This window comes from Pristiophorus japonicus, unplaced genomic scaffold (genome assembly GCF_044704955.1).
Source record: "Pristiophorus japonicus isolate sPriJap1 unplaced genomic scaffold, sPriJap1.hap1 HAP1_SCAFFOLD_221, whole genome shotgun sequence".
Taxonomy (NCBI): domain Eukaryota; kingdom Metazoa; phylum Chordata; class Chondrichthyes; family Pristiophoridae; genus Pristiophorus; species Pristiophorus japonicus.
In genome coordinates, this window is record NW_027251919.1 from 315,921 (window position 1) to 334,856 (window position 18,936).

The window sequence follows — 18,936 nt, forward strand, 5'->3', positions numbered from 1 at the left end:
CGTTTGTTCGCCTCTCTCTCTCCCTTTCACTCCTTCCCCTCTGCCCCCCCTTCCAAACTTTCTCTGTACCGTTCCCACTTCTCTCTCCCCTTCCCCTTTCTCTCACTCCCCCTTCCCATTTCTCTCACATGCCTGCCTCTCTCTCACTCCTTCTCCCTCTCTCCCCTTAACCACTCTTTCCGTTCTCTCTTTCGAGACTAACCCTGGAACAACAGGCTCCCCTCACACTCTTCCCCCTCTCCTCTTCTCTTCTCTCTTACACTCTCTCTCCCCTTCTCGATCTCTCTCGCCCTTCCCCATCACGACCAGTTCCACATCTTTTAACCCCTCTCTCACTTTCCCGCTATCTCGCTTTCCCCGTCTCTCCCTCATTCCCCTCTCTCACCCTCTCCCCTTCCCCTCTCTCCCCTCGCTCCTCTCTCTCTTTCTTCTCCCTTTCTTTTCAGATTCTCCCTCTCTCTTCCCTTCCTCGCTCGGTCTCACTCCTTCACCCTCTCTTTCCTCTTCCCGTCTCATTCTCTCCTTCCCCTCTCTCTCCTTCCCCTGTCTCATTCTCCCCTTCCCCTCTCTCTCCTCTGTCCCCTTCCCTTTCTACAGGTGGCTCCATAGCTCAGGGGTTAGAGCACTCGTCTAGTAAACCAGGGGCCGTGAGTTCCAATTTTACTGGGGCCTAGTCAAAATTAGCTCAGTATTTAAATTTGCTGTTCGTTAACAAGGTATTTAATTATAAATGTTAAAGAGCTCTGTGACTGACCCTGGACCAACAGGCTCATTTCTCCAACACTCACTCTTCCCTTCCAAATCTATCTCTTCCTTCCCCATTCTACATCTTTTTCTCCCTCTCTCTCGATCTCATTTTCGCCGTCTCTCACTCATTCCCCTCACCCCACCCTCTTTCCTTCCCCCTCACTCTCTATCCTTCTCCCTCGCTCTTCTCTCACTCCTTCCTCTCCTTCCACTCACTCTCCCCATCCACTCCCTCTCTTTCCCTTCCCTGCCTCTGTCTCCCCTTCTCTCTCTCTCCTGCCTCTCTCTCTCTCTCCTTCCCTCTCTCACTCTTTTCCCTCTCTCCCTCCCTTACCCTCTCTCTCTCCCCAGCTCCTTCCCCTGTCTTTCCCAGAGCAGGTGCCCTCCTGTCTGTCTCTCCTTTCCCTTTCCTTTGAGATTCTCCCCTTCTCTCTCTTCTTCCCCTCCCTCTCTTTCCTTTTCTCTCTCTCTTCCCTCTTTACCACTCCTTCCCCTCTCTCCCCCCTTCTACATTCTCCCCGCCTCTCTCTCTCCCCTTCCTCTCCCTGTCTCCCACTCCTTCACCCACTCTCTCCCCTTCTCCTCTCTCTCCTTCCCCTCTCTCCCCTCATTCTCTCCCCACCCCTTACGCTCTCTCTCCATCCTCCTCTATCTTCCCTCTCTCTCCCCTTCCCCTTCCCCTCCCTCTCCCTCCCTTCCACACTCTCTCTCCCCTTCTTCCCCTCTCTTTCCTCTCCCCCTCTCTCTTTTCCCTTCCTCTCTCACTTCCTCCCTGACTCCCCTTCCCCATCTCTCTCACTCCTTCCCCACTGTGTCCCCTTCCCCCTCTCTCTCATTCCTTCCCCACTGTCTCCCCTTCCCCCTTCTCACTCCTTCCACTCTTTCTTTTCCCTTTCCTGCTCTTTACCCTGTCTTTCTCAAGGCAGGTGGCCCCATAGCTCAGGGGTTAGAGTGCTGGTTTTTATAATCCATTAAACCAAAGGTTGTGAGTTCAAATCTCACTATGGAGCTATTTAACCTTAACCCAGTATTTCAATTAACAAGGGTTGAATTATAAATATTACAGCTCTGAGACAGACTCTGGAACAACAGGCTTCCCTTCCAAATCTCTCTCTCTCACTTCCCCATCATGATCTCTTCATCCCCCTTCCGTTCTTGACATCCCCACTCCTTCCCTCTCTCTCTCCTTCTCCTTCCACTCTCTCTTTTCCCTTCCCCTGTCTTTCCAAAAACAGGAGGCTCCATAGCTCAGGGGTTAAAGCACTGGTCTCATAAACCAGGAGCAGTGAGCTCAAATCTCGCTGGGGCCTACTCAAAATTTGTTTAGTATTTAAATATAGGTCTCTCATTCTTCCCCCTCTCCCTCCTACCGATTCTTTAACACTTTTCAGATTCTCACCCTACCCCTCACTCTCACTTTCACCTTCCCCATTTCTCTCTTACCCCTCACCTCTCACTCGTTCGTTCGCCTCTCTCTCTCCCCTTCTCCTATCTCTTTCACTCCTTCCCGACTTTCCCTCCCCATTCCACACTTTCTCTCTCTCTGTTCCCTCCCTCTCTTTCCTCTCTTTCCCCTTCCCCTTTCCCTCACTCCCCCTTCCCTTTATCTCACATGCCTGCCTCTCTCCCCTCAACCATTCTTTCACCTCTCTGCTGCTCTCTCTTTCCATCACATTACGACCCGTTCTACATCTTTTTACCCCACTCTCTCATCCCTTCCCCACTCTCTCCCATTTCCCTCCGTCTCTTTCCGCTTCCCCTCTCTCTCACTCCTTCCTCTTCCCTCTCTCTCCCCTCCCCTCTCTCTCTCCCCTTCCACTCTCTCTTTTCCCTTCCCTTCTCTTTCCTGCTCCTTCCCCTGTCTTTCCCAGAGCAGGTGGCTCCAGAGCTCAGTTTTGGTCTCCTAATCTGAGGAAGGACGTTCTTGCTATTGAGGGAGTGCAGCGAAGGTTCACCAGACTGATTCCCGGGATGGCAGGACTGACATATGAGGAGAGACTGGATCAACTGGGCCTGTATTCACTGGAGTTTAGAAGAATGAGAGGGGATCTCATAAAAACATATAAAATTCTGACGGGACTGGACAGGTTAGATGCAGGAAGAATGTTCCTGATGTTGGGGAAGTCCAGAACCAGTGGACACAGTCTAACGATAAGGGGTAAGCCATTTAGGAACGAGATGAGGAGAAACTTCTTCACCCAGAGAGTGGTGAACCTGTGGAATTCCCTGCCGCAGAGAGTTGTTGATGCCAGTTCATTGGATATATTCAAGAGGGAGTTAGATATGGCCCTTATGGCGAAAGGGATCAAGGGGTATGGAGAGAAAGCAGGAAAGGGGTACTGAGGTGAATGATCAGCCATGATCTTATTGAATGGTGGTGCAGGCTCAAAGGGCCGAATGGCCTCCTCCTGCACCTATTTTCTATGTTTCTATGTTTCTATGTTTCAGGTATTGGAGCACTGATCTTGTAAACCAGGGGTCGTGAGTTTAAATCTCACTGGGGCCTACTCAAAATTAGCTCAGTATTTAAATTTGCTGTTAGTTAACAAGGTGTTTAATTATAAATATTAAACAGCTCTGTGACCAACCCTGGAACAACAGGCTCATTTCTCTTACACTCACTCTCCCCTTCCAAATCTCTCTCTCCCTTCCCCATTCTACATCTTTTTCTCTCTCTCTCTCTATCTCATTTTGCTCGTCTCTCACTCATTCCCCTCTCTCCCCTTCCCCCTCCCTCACCCCACCCTCTTTCCTTCCCCCTACTCTCTATCCTTCTCCCTCGCTCTTCTCTCACTCCTTCCTCTCCTTCCACTCACTCTCCCCATCCGCGCTCTCTTTCCCTTCCCCTGTCTTTCCAAACACATGTGGCTCCATAGCTTAAGGGTTAGAGCACTGGTCTAATAAACCAGGGGTAGTGAGTTTAAATCTCACTGGGGCCTACTTAAAGTTAGTTTAGTATTTAAATACCAGTCTGTACATTCTTCCTATCCTTTCCCACTTTTCAGATTCAACCCCTGCACCTCTCTCTCACTTTCCCTTTCCCCTCCAACACTCTCACTCGTTTGTTCGCCTCTCTCTTTCTCTCTGTCCGTTCAGTCCCTCTCTTTCCCCACCCCCCCTTTTCTTTCCACTCTCTCTTTTCCCTTCCCCTCTCTTTCCTGCTCCTTCCCCTGTCTTTACCAACACACGTGGCTCCATATCTCAGGGGTTAGAGCACTGGTCTTGTCAACCAGGAGTCGTGAGTTCAAATCTCACTGGGGCCTATTTAAAATGAGCTCAGTATTTAAATTCACCGTCAATTAACAAGGGGTTTAATTATAAATATTAAACAGCCCCGAGACCGACCCTGGAACAAAAGGCTCCCTTCACACCCTTCCCCATCTTCTCTTGCACTCTCTCTCCCTTCCCCATCATGACCCGTTCTACATCTTTTTACCCCTATCTCGCTTTCCCCGTCTCTCACTCATTCCCCTCTCTCACCCTCTCCCGTTCCCCTCTCCCCCCTCCCTCCCGTCTCTCTCTCTTCTCCCTTTCTTTTCAGATTCTCCCTCTCTCTCCCCTTCCCCGCTCGGTCTCACTCCTTCACCCACTCTCTCCCCTTCTTCTCTCTCTCCTTCCCTCTCTACTTTCATTCTCTCACCCCTTCCCCTCTCTCTCCATCCTCCTCTATCTTCCCTCTCTCTCCCCTCCCCCTTTCTCCCCTACCCACTCTCTCCCCTGTCCCCTCTGCCTTTTCACTCTCCCTCTTCCCTTCCCCTATCTTCCCTCCCCTCTCTCCTCTCTCTCACTTTTCCCTTTCTTTTCAGATTCTCCCCATTCTCCCTCGCTCTCCCCTTCCTTTCTCTCTCCCCTGTCTCCTCCCTCTCTCGCTCTCCCATCTCTCTCCCCTCCCTCTCTCTCCCCTTCCCCTCTCTCTTTCCCCTTCCCCCCCCCCTCTCACTCCTTCCCCCTCTCTCTCACTCCTTCCCTCTCTCTCCCATTCCTCTCTCTCACTCCTTCCACTCTCTATTTTCCCTTCCCCTCTCTTTCCTGCTCCTTCCCCTGTTTTTCCCAGAGCAGGTGGCTCCACAGCTCAGGGGTTGGAGCACTGGTCTAGTGAACCAGGGGTCACGGGTTCAAATCTCACTGAGGCCTACTGTTAATTAGCTCAGTATCAAAATTTGCTGTTAGTTAACAAGGTGTTTAATTATCAATATTAAACAGCTCTGAGACTGACCCTGGAACAACAGGCTCTTTTCTCTCACACTCTCTCTCTCTCCCTTTCCCATTCTACATCTTTTTCTCCCTCTCTCTCGATCTCATTTTCCCCGTCTCTCACTCATTCCCCTCTCTCCCCTTCCCCCTCCCTCACCCCACCCTCTTTCCTTCCCCCTCACTCTCTATCTTTCTCCCTCGCTTTTCTCTCACTCCTTCCTCTCCTTCCACACACTCTCCCCATCCACTCCCTCTCTTTCCATTCCCTGCCTCTGTCTCCCCTTCTCTCTCTCTCCTGCCTCTCTCTCTCTCTCCTTCCCTCTCTCTCCCCTTCCACTCTCTCTCTCCTTCCCTCTCTCACTCCTTTTCCTCTTTTCCCCTTCTCCCTCTCTCCCTGCTTTCCCCATCACTGCACATTCTGCCTCTTTTTAATCTTTCCCGCTCTCTCGCTTTCCCCGTTTCTCTTTATCACTCATTCCCCTCTCTCTCCCCCTCCCCGCTCTCTCCCCTTCCCCACTCTCTCCCCTTCCCCTCCCTTTCCCCACTCTCTCCCGTTCCCCTCTCTCTTCCCTTCCCCTCTCTCTCCCCTTCCCCTCTCTCTCCTCTTCCCCTCTCTTTCGCCTTCCCCTCTCTCTCCTCTTCCCCTCTTTCTCCTCTTCCCCTCTTCCCCACTCTCTCCCGTTCCCCTCTCTCTCTCATTCCCCACTCTCTCCCCTTCACCTCTCTCTCCCCTTCCCCACTCTCTCCCGTTCCCCTCTCTCTCCCCTTCCTCACTCTCTCCTCTTCCCCACTCTCTCCCCTTCCCCTCTCTCTCCTCTTCCCCTCTCTCTCCCCTTCCTCTCTCTCTCCTCTTCCCCTCTCTCTCCCCTTCCCCTCTCTCTCCCCTTCCCCACTCTCTCCCGTTCCCCTCTCTCTCCCGTTCCCCACTCTCTCCCCTTCACCTCTCTCTCTCCTTCCCCTCTCTCTCCCCTTCCCCTCTCTCTCCCCTTCCCCTCTCTCTCCCCTTCCCCACTCTCACCCCTTCCCCTCTCTCTCCCCTTCCCCTCTCTCCCCCTTCCCCTCTCTCTCCTCTTCCACTCTCTCTCCCATTCCCCGGTCTCTCCCCTTCCCCTCTCTCTCCCCTTCCCCTCTCTCTCCCCTTCCCCACTCTCTCCCCTTCCCCACTCTCTCCTGTTTTCCTCCCTCTCTTTCCCTTTCCCCTCTCTTTCACATCTTCCTCTCTCTCACCCATTCCCTCTCTCTCCTCGACCCATTTTCTCCCCCCCTCTCGCCTTCCCCTCCCCTGGCTCCACTCTTCTCGCCCCTCTCCCTCCTCCGTTTCTCTCCTTCCCTCGCTCTTGCTCTCCCATTTCACATCAGACTCTCCCTCTCCCCTCTGACCCATTCCCCCCTCTAACTCTTTCTCTCTCCCTCCCCACTCTCTCCCCACTCTCCCCCTTTCTCTCCTCCTCCCCCACTCTCTCTCCCCTACCCCTCTCTCCTCTTCCCCCTCTCTCCCCTCCCCCCTCTCTCCCCTTCCCCCGTCTCTCCCCTTCCCCCCCTCTCCCCTTCCCGCTCTTAAACACTCGTTCCCCTCTCTCTCACCCCAACCCCTCTCTCCCATTCACCGCACTCTCACACCTTCACCCACTCTCTCCCCTTCCCTCTCTCTCCTCTTCCCCTCTCTCTCACTCCTTCCACGCTCTCTTTTCCCTTCCTCTCTCTTTCCTGCTCCTTCCCCTGCATTTCCCAGAGTAGGTGACCCCATAGCTCAGGGGTTAGAGCACTGGTCTTGTAAACCAGGGGTCGTGAGTTCAAATCTCACTGGGGTCTTCTCAAAACTAGCTCAGTATTTAAATTTAAGTTTGCGTCAATTAACAAGGTGTTTAATTATAAATATTAAACAGCTCCAAGACCAGACCTGGAACAAAAGTCTCTCCTGTTCTCCTTACCCGTCCTTTCCCTTTCTCCCTCTCTCCCTGGTTTCCCCATCACGACATATTCTGTCTCTTTTTACTCTTTCCCGCTTTGGAGACCGACCCTGGAACAACAGGCACCCCTCTCCTCTTCTCATCTCTTTTACACTCTCTCTCCCCTTCCAAATCTCTCTCTCCCTTCCCCATCACGACCCGTGCTACATCTTTTTACCCCTCTCTGCCTTTCCCACTGTCTCGCTTTCCCCGTCTCCCACTCATTCGCCCTTCATCCTTCCCCCTCCCTCGCCTCACCCTCTCCCCTTCCCCCTCTCTCTCCTTCCGTCTCTCACAATCCTTCCTCTCTCTCCTTTCCCTCTCTCCATCCCTTCCCCCCTCTCTCCCCTTCCCCTCCCTGTCTCCCCTTCCCCCTCTCTCTTACTCCTTCCCCTCTCTCCCCTTCCCCTTCCCGTCTCTCTGCTTCCCCTCTCTCATTCCCCTTCTGCTCTCTCCCCTTCCCCACTCTTTCTCACTCCTTCCCCCTCTCTTCCCTTAACCACTCTTTCCGCTCTCTCTTTCCATCGCATTACGACCGTTCTACATCTTTTTACCCCATCCCCTCTCTCTCCCCTTCCCCTCTCTCTCCCGTTCCCCTCTCTCTCCCCTTCCCCACTCTCTCCCGTTCCCCTCTCTCTCCCCTTCCCCGATCTCTCCCCTTCCCCACTCTCTCCCCTTCCCCTCTCTCTCCCATTCCCCACCCTCTCTTTAACTCCTTTCCCTTCCCTCTCATTCCCCTTGCCCCTCTCTCTCTCCCCTTCCACTCTCTCTTTTCCCTTCCACTCTCTTTTCCTTTCCCTGTCTTTCCCAGAGCAGGTGTCTCCATAGCTCAGTTTTGGTCTCCTAATCTAAGGAAGGACGTTCTTGCAATTGAGGGAGTGCAGTGAAGGTTCACCAGACTGATTCCTGGCATGGCTGGACTGACATATGAGGAGAGACTGGATCAACTGGGCCTTTATTCACTGGAATTTAGAAGGATGAGAGGGGATCTCATAGAAACGAAGGAAATTCTGACGGGACTGGACAGGTTAGATGCAGGAAAAATGTTCCCGATGTTGGGGAAGTCCAGAACCAGGGGACACAGTCTAACAATAAGGGGTAGGCCATTTAGGACCGAGATGAGGAGAAACTTCTTCACTCAGAGAGTTGTTCACCTGTGGAATTCCCTGCCGCAGAGAGTTGTTGATGCCAGTTCATTGGGTATATTCAAGAGGGAGTTAGATATGGCCCTTACGGTTAAAGGGATCTAGGCGTATGGAGAGAAAGCAGGAAAGGGGTACTGAGGTGAATGATCAGCCATGATCTTATTGAATGAGGGTGCAGGATCGAAGGGCCGAATGGCCGACTCCTGTACCTATTTTCTCTTTTTGTATGTTTCAGGGATTGGATCACTGGTAATGTAAACCAGGAGTCGTGAGTTTAAATCTCACTGGGGCCTACTCAAAATGAGCTCAGTATTTAAATTCACCGTCAATTAACAAGGGGTTTAATTATAAATATTAAACATCTCTGAGACTGACCCTGGAACAACAGGCTCCCCTCACACCCTTCCCCCTCTTCTCTTCTTGTCTCTTTTACACTCTCTCTCCCTTCTCCATCACGACCCGTTCTACATCTTTTTATACCTTTCTCCCTTTCCCGCTATCTCGTTTTCCCCGTCTCTCACTCATTCCCCTCTCTCACCCTCTCCCCTTCCCCCCTCTCCCCTCCCTCCTCTCTCTCTCTCTCTCTTCTCCCTTTCTTTTCAGATTCTCCCTCTCTTTCCCCTTCCCCTCTCTCTCCATCCTCCTCTCTCCCCTTCCCTCTCTACTTTCATTCTCTCACTCCTTCCCCTCTCACTCCTTCCCCTCTCTCGCTCTCTTCTCCCTTTCTTTTCAGATTCTCCCCCTCTCTCCCCTTCCTCGCTCAGTCTTACTCCTTCACCCTCTCTTTCCACTTCCTCCTCTCTCCTTCCTCCTCTCTCCCCTTCCCTCTCTACTTTCATTCTCTCACTCCTTCCCTCCCTCTCTCTCCTTCCCCTCTCTCTCTCTCTTCTCCCTTTCTTTTCAGATTCTCCCTCTCTCTCCCCTTCCCCGCTCGGTCTCACTCCTTCACCTTCTCTTTCCCCGTCCCCTCTCTCTCCTTCCTCCTATATCTTCCCTCTCTCTCCCCTCCCTCTCTCGCCCCTACCCACTCTCTCCTCTGCCTTTTCACTCTCCCTCTCCCCTTCCCCGATCTTCCCTCCCCTCTCTCCTCTCTCTCACTTTCCCCTTTCTTTTCAGATTCTCCCCATTCTCCCTCTCTCTCCCCTTCCTTTCTATCTCCCCTGTCTCCTCACTCTCTCGCCTTCCCATCTCTCTCCCCTTCCCCTCTCTCTTTCCCCTTCCCCCTCTCTCTCACTCCTTCCACTCTCTCTTTTCCCTTCCCCTCACTTTCCTGCTCCTTCCCCTGTCTTTTCCGGTGCAGGTGGCTCCATAGCTCAGGGGTTAGAGCACTGGTCTAGTAAACCAGGGGTTGTGGGTTCAAATCTCACTGGGGCCTGCTCAAAATTAGCTCAGTATTTAAATTTGCTGTTAGTTAATAAGTTTTTTAATTATAAATATTAAACAGCTCTGTGACCGATCCTGGATCAACAGGCTCATTTCTCTTACACTGACTCTTCCCTTCCAAATCTCTCTCTCCCTTCCCCATTCTACATCTTTTTCTCCCTCTCTCTCTGTCTCATTTTCCCCATCTCTCACTCATTCCCCTCTCTCCCCTTCCCCCTCCCTCACCACACCCTCTTTCCTTCCCCCTCACTCTCTATCCTTCTCCCTCGCTCTTCTCTCACTCCTTCCTCTCCTTCCACTCACTCGCCCCATCCACTCCCTCTCTTTCCCTTCCCTGCCTCTTCTCCCCTTCTCTCTCTCTCTTGCCTCTCTCGCTCCTTCCCTCTCTCCCTCCCTTCCCCTCTCTCTCTCCCCAGCTCCTTCCCCTGTCTTTCCCAGAGGAGGTGCCCTCCTGTCTCTCTCTCCTTTCCCTTTCCTTTGAGATTCTCCCCTTCTCCCTCTTCTTCCCCGCCCTCTCTTTCCCCTTCCCATCTCTCTTCCCTCTTTCCTAATCCTTCCCCTCTCTCCGCCACTTCTAATTCTCCCCACCTCTCTCTCTCCCCTTCCTCTCCCTGTCTCCCTTTCCCCCTCTCTCTCACTCCTTCCCTCCTCTCTCCCCTTCCTTCCCCCCTCTCTCCTTCTCCTTTCTCTCCCTTTACCCCTCTTTCACTTCTTCCCATCTATCTCCCCTTCCGCCTTCTCCCCTTCCCCTCTCTTTCGCAATCCTTCCCCCTCTCTTCCCTTAACCTCTCTTTCCCCTTCCCTCGCTCTCTCCCCTGCCCCTCTCTCTTTCTCCCAGTCTCCACTTCTCTCTCTCTCCCCTTCCCCTCCCTCTCTCTCCCCTTCCCCTCTCTCTCACTCCTTCCACTCTCTCTTTTTCCTTCCCCTCTCTTTCCTGCTCCTTCCCCTGTTTTTCCCAGCACAGGTGGCTCCATAGTTCAGGGGTTAGAGCACTGGTCTAGTAAACCAGGGGTCGTGGGTTCAAATTTTATTTGGGCCTATTTAAAATTAGCTCAGTGTTTAAATTCACTGTCAATTAACAAGGGCTTTAAGTATAAATATTAAATAGCCCCAAGACCGACCCTGGAACAACAGGCTTCACTCTCTCTCCCTTTTTCCCCGCTCGGTCTCACTCCTTCACCATCACTTTCCCATTCCCCTGTCCCATTCTCCCGTTCCCCTCTCACTCCTTCCCTCCTCTCTTCCACTCTCTTCCTCCATGTCTCCCATTCCCGTCTCTCTCGCCCCTTCCCCTCTCTCTCACTCCTTCCAATCTCTCTCCCCTTCCCTCTCTCTCTCTCTCCCCTTCCCCCTTCCCCCCTCTCTCTCACTCCTTCCACTCTCTCTTTCCTGCTCCTTCCCATATTGTTACTTGGCTCCATAGCTCAGGGGTTAGAGCATTGGTGTTGTAAACTAGGGGTTGTGAGTTCAAATCTTACTGGGGCCTGTTTAAAATTAGCTCAGTATTTAAATTCACTGTCAATTAACAAGGGCTTTAATTATAAATATTAAACATCTCCGAGACGGACCCTGGAATAAAAGACTCTCTCTCCCCTTCCAAATCTCTCTTTGCCTTCCCCATCACGACCCGTTCTACATCTTTTTACCCCTCTCTCCCTTTCCCGCTATCTCACTTTCCCCGTCTCTCACTCATTCCCCCCTCTCAACCTCTCACCCTCTCCCTTTCTCCCTTTCTCCCCTCCCTCCTCTCTCTCTTCTCCCTTTATTTTCAGATTCTCCCTCTCTCTCCCCTTCCCCGCTCGGTCTCACTCCTTCACCCTCTCTTTCCCCTTCCCCTGTCTCTCCTTCCCCTCTCTCTCCTCTCTCCCCTTCCCTCTCTACTTTCATTCTCTCCCCACTCGTTCCCCTCTCTCTCCTTCCTCCTCTATCTTCCCTCTCTCCCCCTCCCCCTCTCTCCCCTACCCACTCGCTTCCCTGCCCCTTCTGCCTTTTCACTCTCCCTCTTCCCTTCCCCTATCTTCCATCCCCTCTCTCCTCTCTCTCTCTTTTCTCTTTCTTTTCAGATTCTCCCCATTCTCCCTCTCTCTCCCCTTCCTTTCTCTCTCCCCTGTCTCCTCCCTCTCTCGTCTTCCCATCTCTCTCCCCTCCCTCTCTCTCCCCTTCCCCCTCTCTCTCCCCTTCCCCCTCTCTCTCACTCCTTCCACCCTCTCTTTCCCTTCCCCTCTCTTTCCTGCTCCTTTCCCTGTCTTTCCCAGAGCAGGTGGCTCCATAGCTCAGGGGTCAGGGGTCGTGGGTTCAAATCTCATTGGGGCCTACTAAAAATTAGCTCAGTATTTAAATTTACTGTCAATGAACAACAGCTTTAATTATAAATATTTAACAGCTCTGTGACCGACCCTGGATCAACAGGCTCATTTCTCTTACACTCACTCTCCCTTTCCAAATTTCTCTCTCCCTTCCCCATTCTACATCTTTTTCTCCCTCTCTCTCTGTCTCATTTTCCCCGTCTCTCACTCATTCCCCTCTCTCCCCTTCCACCTCCCTCACCCCACCCTCTTTCCTTCCCCCTCGCTCTCTATCCTTCTCCCTCGCTTTTTTCTCTCTCCTTCCTCTCCTTCCCCTCACTCTCCCCATCCACTCCCTCTTTCCCTTCCCTGCCTCTGTCTCCCCTTCTCTCTCTCTCCTGCCTTTCTCTCTCTCTCCTTCCCTCTCTCACTCCTTTCCCTCTCTCCCTCCCTTCCCCTCTCTCTCTCCCCAGCTCCTTCCCCTGTCTTTCCCAGAGAAGGTGCCCTCCTGTCTCTCTCTCCTTTCCCTTTCCTTTGAGATTCTCCCCTTCTCTCTCTTCTTCCCCTCCCTCTCTTTTCCTTTCCCTTTCTCTTCCATTTTTCCTAATCCTTCCCCTCTCTCCCCCCTTCTACATTCTCCCCGCCTCTCTCTCTCCCCCTTCCCCTCCCTGTCTCCCCTTCCCCCTCTCTCTCACTCCTTCCCCCCTCTCTCTCACTCCTTCCCCCCTCTCTCCCCTTCTCCTTTCTCTCCCTTTACCCCTCTTTCTCACTCCTTCCCCCCCGTCTCCCCTTCTCCTTTCTCTCCCTTTACCCCTCTTTCACTCCTTCCCATCTCTCTTCCCTTCCGCGCTGTCCCCTTCCCCTCTCTTTCGCACTCCTTCCCCCTCTCTTCCATTAACCTCTCTTTCCCCTTCCCTCGCTCTCTCCCCTGCCTCTCTCTCTTTCTCCCAGTCTCCACTTCCCCCTCTCTCTCACTCCTTCCCCTCTCTCCCCTTCCCCTCCCTCTCTCTCCCCTTCCCCCTCTCTCTCACTCCTTCCACTCTCTCTTTTCCCTTCCTCTCTCTTTCCTGCTCCTTCCCCTGCCTTTCTCAGAGCAGTTGGCTCACTCGAAGCTATTTAAAATTAGCCCAGTATTTCAATTAACAAGGGTTGAATTATAAATATTACAGCTCCGAGACAGACTCTGGAACAACAGGCTCCCCTTCCAAATCTCTCTCACCCTTCCCCATCATGACCTGGTCTGCATCTTTTTTTACCCCTCTCTCCCTTTCCTGCTACCTTGCTTTCCCCGTCTCTCACTCTCCTTCCCCCCTCTTCCCGCTTCCAACTCTCTCCCCTCACTCTCTCGCCTTCCCTCTCTCTCACCTTCCACCCTCTCCCATTCCCTTTCTCCTCCCCCTCGCTCTCTCTCCCCTTCCCACTCTTACACACACGTTACCCTCTATATCTCACTCCTACGCCTCTCTCTCACTCCTTCCCCCTCTCTCCTCTTTCCCCACACTTTCTCCACTTCCTCTCCACTTTCCTTCCCCCTTTCCCTCCCCTTCCCTCTCCCTCACTCATTCCCCTCTCTCTCCCCTTCCCTTCTCTCTATTCCCTTCTCACTCCACTGCCTCCTCCCTCACCCTCGCTTTTTGTTTCCATCTGACCCCTTTCCCCTCTCTCCCCTTCCCTCTCTCCCTTTCCCCCTCTCTCCCCTTCCCTCTCTCCCTTTCCCCCTCTCTCCCCTTCCCTCTTTTCCTTTCCCCTCTCTCTCTTTCCCCCTCGCGAGACAGAGAGAAAGTGAGAGATAGTAAGAGAGACACAAAGAGAGAACATGTGATAGAGTGAGAGTGAGAGATGGAGAGACAGATACATTGAGAGAGAGAAAGTGAAAGATAGAGAGAGAGAGTGAGATTGAGAGACTGACATAGAGAGACAGAGAGACAGAGAGATTGAGGCAGAGTGTGACTGAGTTGCCTCGGGGTGTTTTACTACGTGAAAGACCTGATATATCGATGTTGAGAAGTGAATATTGAAGAGACGGAGGCAGGAGTCTGGGGGATGAGACACAATCTGAGCGTTTCACTGACCCCTCCTCATTCTTCAAACACACAGCACTAACTGGGGAATGACCCACAGCCCAGGGCAGGTGGTCCCATAGCTCAGGGGTTAGAGCAGTGGTCTAGTAAACCAGGGGTCGTGAGTTCAAATCTCACTGGCGCCTACTCAAAATTAGCTCTGTATTTAAATTCACTGTCAATTAACAAGAGATTTAATATATAAATATTAAACATCTCTGATACCGACCCGAGAACTCCAGGAAATTTCTTGCTCCCTTCACCAATCTTTCTCACGCTTTATTCCTCTCTCCGTCTCCCAGCTTCTCACTCTGTCTCTCCGCTTCTGCCTTTCCCCTCTCTCTGTCTCTTTCCCTCTCTCATTGCCTGTTGCTCTCTCTCTCTGCCCTCTATGTCACTGTCTCTCACCGTCTCTCCTTCTCCATCTCTGTGTCTCTCTTTGTCACAGCCCCTCGAGCCTGTTCCGCCATTCAATTAGATTAGGATACGACACTTCAAGTGCACATCCAGGTACTTTTTAAATGTGGTGAGGGTTTCTGCCTCTACCACCCTTTCAGGCCGTGAGTTCCAGACTCCCACCACCCTCTGGGTGAAGACATTTCCCCTCAAATCCCCTCTAAACCTCCCCCCAATTACTTTAAATCTATTTCCCCTGGTTATTGACCCCTCTGCTAAGGGAAATAGGTCCGTCCTATCCACTCTATCCAGGCCCCTCATAATTTTATACACCTCAATTAAATCTCCCCTCAGCCTCCTCTGTTCCCAGGAAAACAACCCCAGCCTATCCAATCTTTGCTCATGGCTAAAGTTTTCCAGTCCCGGCAACATCCTGGTAAATCTCCTCTGCACCCTCTCCAGTGCAATCACATCCTTCCTGTAATGTGGTGACCAGAACTGCACGCAGTACTCCAGCTGTGGCCTAACCAGTGTTGTATACAGTTCAAGCATAACCTCCCTGCTCTTGTATTCTGTGCCTCGATTAATAAAGGCAAGTATTCCGTATGCCTTTTTAACCACCTTATCCCCCTGGCCTGCTACCTTCAGGGATCTGTGGACCTGCACTCCAAGGTTCCCTCTGTTCCTCTACACTTCTCAGTGTCCTACCATTTAATGTGTATTCCCTTGCCTTGTTAGCCCTCCCCAAATGCATGACCTCACACCTCTCTGGATTAAATTCCATTTTCCACTGTTCTGCCCACCTGACCAGTTCATCGATATCTTCCTGCAGTCCACAGCTTTCTTCTTCATTATCAACCCCACGGCATATTTTTGTATCATCTGCAAACTTCTTAATCATCCCCCCTATATTCAAGTCTAGATCATTGATGTATACCACAAAAAGCAAGGGACCCAGTTCTGAGCCCTGCGGAACCCCACTGGAAACATCCTTCCAGTCACAAAAACATCCATCAACCAATACCCTTTGCTTCCTGACTCTGAGACAATTTTGGCTCCAACTTGACACTTTGCCCTGGATCCCATGGGCTTTTACTTTCGTGACCAGTCTGCCATGTGGGACCTTATCGAAAGCTTTGCTAAACTCCATATACACTACATCATACACACTGCCCTCATCAACCCTCCTGGTTACCTCCTCGAAAAATTCAATCGTTAGTCAGACAGGAACTTCCCTTAACAAATCCGTGCTGACTGCCCCTGATTAACCCGTGTCTTTCTAAATGTAGATTTATCCTGTCCTTCAAGAATTTTTCCAATAATTTTCCCACCACGGAGGTTAGGCTGACTGGTCTGTCATTACTCGGTTTATCCCTTTCTCCCTTCTTGAACAAAGGTACCACCTTCGCAGGCCTCCAGTCCTCTGGTACCATGCTTGAAGCCAGAGAGGATTGGAAAATGATGGTCAGAGCCTCTGCTATTTCCTCTTTTGCTTCACTCAACAGCCTGGGATACATTTCATCCGGGCCTGAGACTTATCCACTTTCAAAGCTGCTAAACCCCGGGGGAAGGGCGGGTATCAGGGAGGAGGGATAGAGCGGGGGTGGAGCGGGGAGGGCAGGGGTGGGGGGTGGGGCAGAGTGGGAATAATCTCTTTCACACAGCCGACACAGGCACGATGGGCCGAATGGCCCTCCTTGTGTGCTGTAAGATTCTGTGAATGTTCAGGGATGAATCACCGAGAATGATTATTCGGGCCCCACCTCCTTGTTAACAATAGTAAGATGCAAACAGGAGCTGGTGTTGCAGGTAAGTCCATAGCTCAGGGGTTAGAACACTGGTCTTGTAAACCAGAGGTCGTGAGTTCAAATCTTACGGGGACCTACTCAAAATGAACTTAACATTTAAGTTTGCTGTCAGTTAACAAGGTTTTTAATTACAAATGTTTAATATCTCTGAGACTGACTGAGGAACAGCAGGCCTTCCTCGTACCCTTTCGTCTCTCTCTGCCCTCCCCATCATGAGTCTTTTTACCCCTCTCTCCCTTTCCAACTATCTCGCTTTCCCCGTTTCTCACTCTGCTTCCCCCTCTCTTCTCCCTTCCCCCTCTCTCCCCTCACTTTCTCCCCTTCCCTTTCTCCTCCTCCTCGCTCTCTCTCCCCTTCCCACTCTTACACACTCGTTACCCCCTATATCTCGCTCCTGCACCTCTCTCTCACTCCTTCCCCCTCTCTCCCCTTTCCCCACTCTTTCTCCCCTTCCTCACCTCTTTCCCTCCCCCTTTCTCTCCCCTTCTCTCTCTGGATGTTTAACATCTCTGAGACCGACCCTGGAACAACAGGCTCCCCTCACACCCTTCCCCCTCTCCTCTTCTCGTCTCTCTTACACTCTCTCTCCCTTTTCCCCCGCTCGAACTCACTCCTTCACCCTCTCTTTCCCCTTCCCCTCTCTCTCCTTCCCCTGTCTCATTCTCCCTTCTCCTATCTCCCCTTCCCCTGTCTCATTCTCCCCTTCCCCTCTCTCTCCTCTCTTCCCTTCCCTCTCTACTTTCATTCTCTCACTCCTTCCCCTCTCTCTCCTTCCTCCTCTATCTTCCCTCTCTCTCCCCTACCCACACTCTCCCCTGCCCCCTCTGCCTTTTCACTCTCCTCTCCCCTTCCCCTATCTTCCCTCCCCTCTCTCCTCTCTCTCACTTTTCCCTTTCTTTTCAGATTCTCCCCATTCTCCCTCTCTCTCCCCTTCCTTTCTCTCTCCCCTGTCTCCTCCCTCTCTCACCTTCCCATCTCTCCCCCCTTCCTCTCTCTCACTCCTTCCCCCTCTCTGTCACTTCTGCACCCTCTCTCCCCTTCCCCTCCCCTCCCTCTCTCTCCCCTTCCCCTCCCTCTCTCTCCTCTTCCCCCTCTCTCTCACTCCTTCCACTCTATCTTTTCCCTTCCCCTTTCTTTCCTGTTCCTTTCCCTGTCTTTCCCAGAGCAGGTGGCTCCATAGTTCAGGGGTTAGAGCACTGGTCTAATAAACCAGGGGTCGTTGGTTCAAATCTCATTGGGGCCAACTCAAAGTTATTTAAATTTGCTGTTAGTTCACAAGGTCTTTAATTATGAATATTAAACAGCTCCAAGACTGGTCCTGGATAAACAGGCTAATTTCTCTTACACTCTCTCTCCCCTTCCAAATCTCTCTCACCCTTCCCCATTCTACATCTTTTTCTCACTCTCTCGCTATCTCCTTTTCCCCGTCTCTCACTCATTCCCCTCTCTCCCCTTCCTCCTCCCTCACCCCACCTTCTTTCCCTTCCCTCCCTCTGTCTCCCCTTCTCTCTCTCTCCTGCCTTTCTCTCTCTCCTTCCCTCTATCACTCCTTTCCCTCTCTCCCTCCCTTCCAATCTCTCTAACCCCAGCTCCTTCCCCTGTCTTTCCCAGAGCAGGTGCCCTCCTGTCTCTCTCTCCTTTCCCTTTCCTTTGAGATCCTCCCCTTCTCTCTTTTCTTCCCCTCCCTCTCTTTCCCCTTCCCCTCTCTCTTCCCTCTTTCCTACTCCTTCCCCTCTCTTCCACCTTCGACATTCTCCCCACCTCTCTCTCTCCCTGTCTCCCCTTCCCCCTCTCTCTCCTTCCACCCTCTCTCCCCTTCCCACTCTCTCTCACAACTTCCCCCTCTCTCCGCTTCCCCCTCTCTCTCACTCCTTCCCCCCTCTCTCCCCTTCCCCTTTCTTTCGCACTCCTTCCCCCTCTCTTCCCTTAACCTCTCTTTCCCCTTCCCTCGCTCTCTCCCCTGCCCCTCTCTTTCTCCCAGTCTCCACTTCCCTCTCTCTCTCACTCCTTCCCCTTTCTCCACTTTCCCTCCTTCTCTCCCCTTCCCCTTTCTCCACGTTCCCTCTCTCTTTCCCCTTCCACTCTCGACTTACCCACTCTTTCACACTCCTTCCCTCTCTCCCCTTAACTTCTCTTTCCCCTCCCTCTCTCTCTTTTCAACAACAGGTGGCTCCATAGCTCAGGGGTTAGAACACTGGTCTTATAAACCAGGGGTATGAGTTCAAATCTCACTGTGGACCTCCTCAAAATTAGTTTAGTATTTAAATGCCAGTCTCTCCCTCCTCCCTATTCTTTCCCACTTTTCAGATTCTCCCCCTTCCCCTCTCTCTCACTTTCCCTTTCCCCTCACCTCTCACTTGTTTGTTTGCCTCTCTCTCTCCCCTTCTACGATCTATTTCACTCCTTCCCCTCTCTCTCTCTCCCCGCCCTTTCCACACTTTCTCTCACTCCCCCTTCCCATTTCTCTCACTCCCCCTTCCCATTTCTCTCACACACCTGCTTCTCTCTCTCCCCTAACCACTCTTTCTCCTCTCTGCTGCTCTCTCTTTCCATCACATTACGACCCATTCTACATCTTTTTACCCCATTCCCCTCCCTCTCTTTCCTCTTCCCTCTCTCTCTCCCATTCTACTCTCTCTTTTCCCTTCCACTCTCTTTCCTGCTCCTTCCCATGTCTTTGCCAGTGCACTTGGCACCATAGCTCAGCGGTTAGAGCACTGGTCTAGTAAATCTCACTGGGGCCTATTTAAAATTAGCTCAGTAGTTAATTCACCGTTAATTAACAAGGGGTTTAATTATAAATATTAAACAGCTCCGAGACCAACTCTGGAACAACAGGCTCCCCTCACACCCTTCCCCCTCTCCTCTTCTCATCTCTCTTACACTCTCTCTCTCCCTTCCCCATCATGACCCATTCTACATCTTTTTACCCCTCTCTCCCTTTCCCACTATCTTGCTTTCCCCATCTC

General features: G+C 52.0%; 6 non-coding genes across 6 annotated transcripts; all 6 read left to right on the top strand.

Moving 5' to 3' along the window:
* The first annotated feature begins 3,613 nt into the window (after positions 1-3,613).
* On the top strand, positions 3,614-3,686 carry trnai-aau (transfer RNA isoleucine (anticodon AAU)). The gene has a single exon. It is a non-coding gene; the product is annotated as a tRNA-Ile (tRNA).
* A 251-nt stretch (positions 3,687-3,937) lies between these two features.
* On the top strand, positions 3,938-4,010 carry trnat-ugu (transfer RNA threonine (anticodon UGU)). The gene has a single exon. It is a non-coding gene; the product is annotated as a tRNA-Thr (tRNA).
* Positions 4,011-6,680: 2,670 nt separating this feature from the next.
* On the top strand, positions 6,681-6,753 carry trnat-ugu (transfer RNA threonine (anticodon UGU)). Its single transcript has one exon. It is a non-coding gene; the product is annotated as a tRNA-Thr (tRNA).
* Positions 6,754-9,337: 2,584 nt separating this feature from the next.
* trnat-agu (transfer RNA threonine (anticodon AGU)) lies at positions 9,338-9,410 on the top strand. Its single transcript has one exon. It is a non-coding gene; the product is annotated as a tRNA-Thr (tRNA).
* A 4,426-nt stretch (positions 9,411-13,836) lies between these two features.
* Positions 13,837-13,909, top strand: trnat-agu (transfer RNA threonine (anticodon AGU)). Its single transcript has one exon. It is a non-coding gene; the product is annotated as a tRNA-Thr (tRNA).
* A 3,228-nt stretch (positions 13,910-17,137) lies between these two features.
* Positions 17,138-17,210, top strand: trnai-aau (transfer RNA isoleucine (anticodon AAU)). Its single transcript has one exon. It is a non-coding gene; the product is annotated as a tRNA-Ile (tRNA).
* Positions 17,211-18,936: the final 1,726 nt, after the last annotated feature.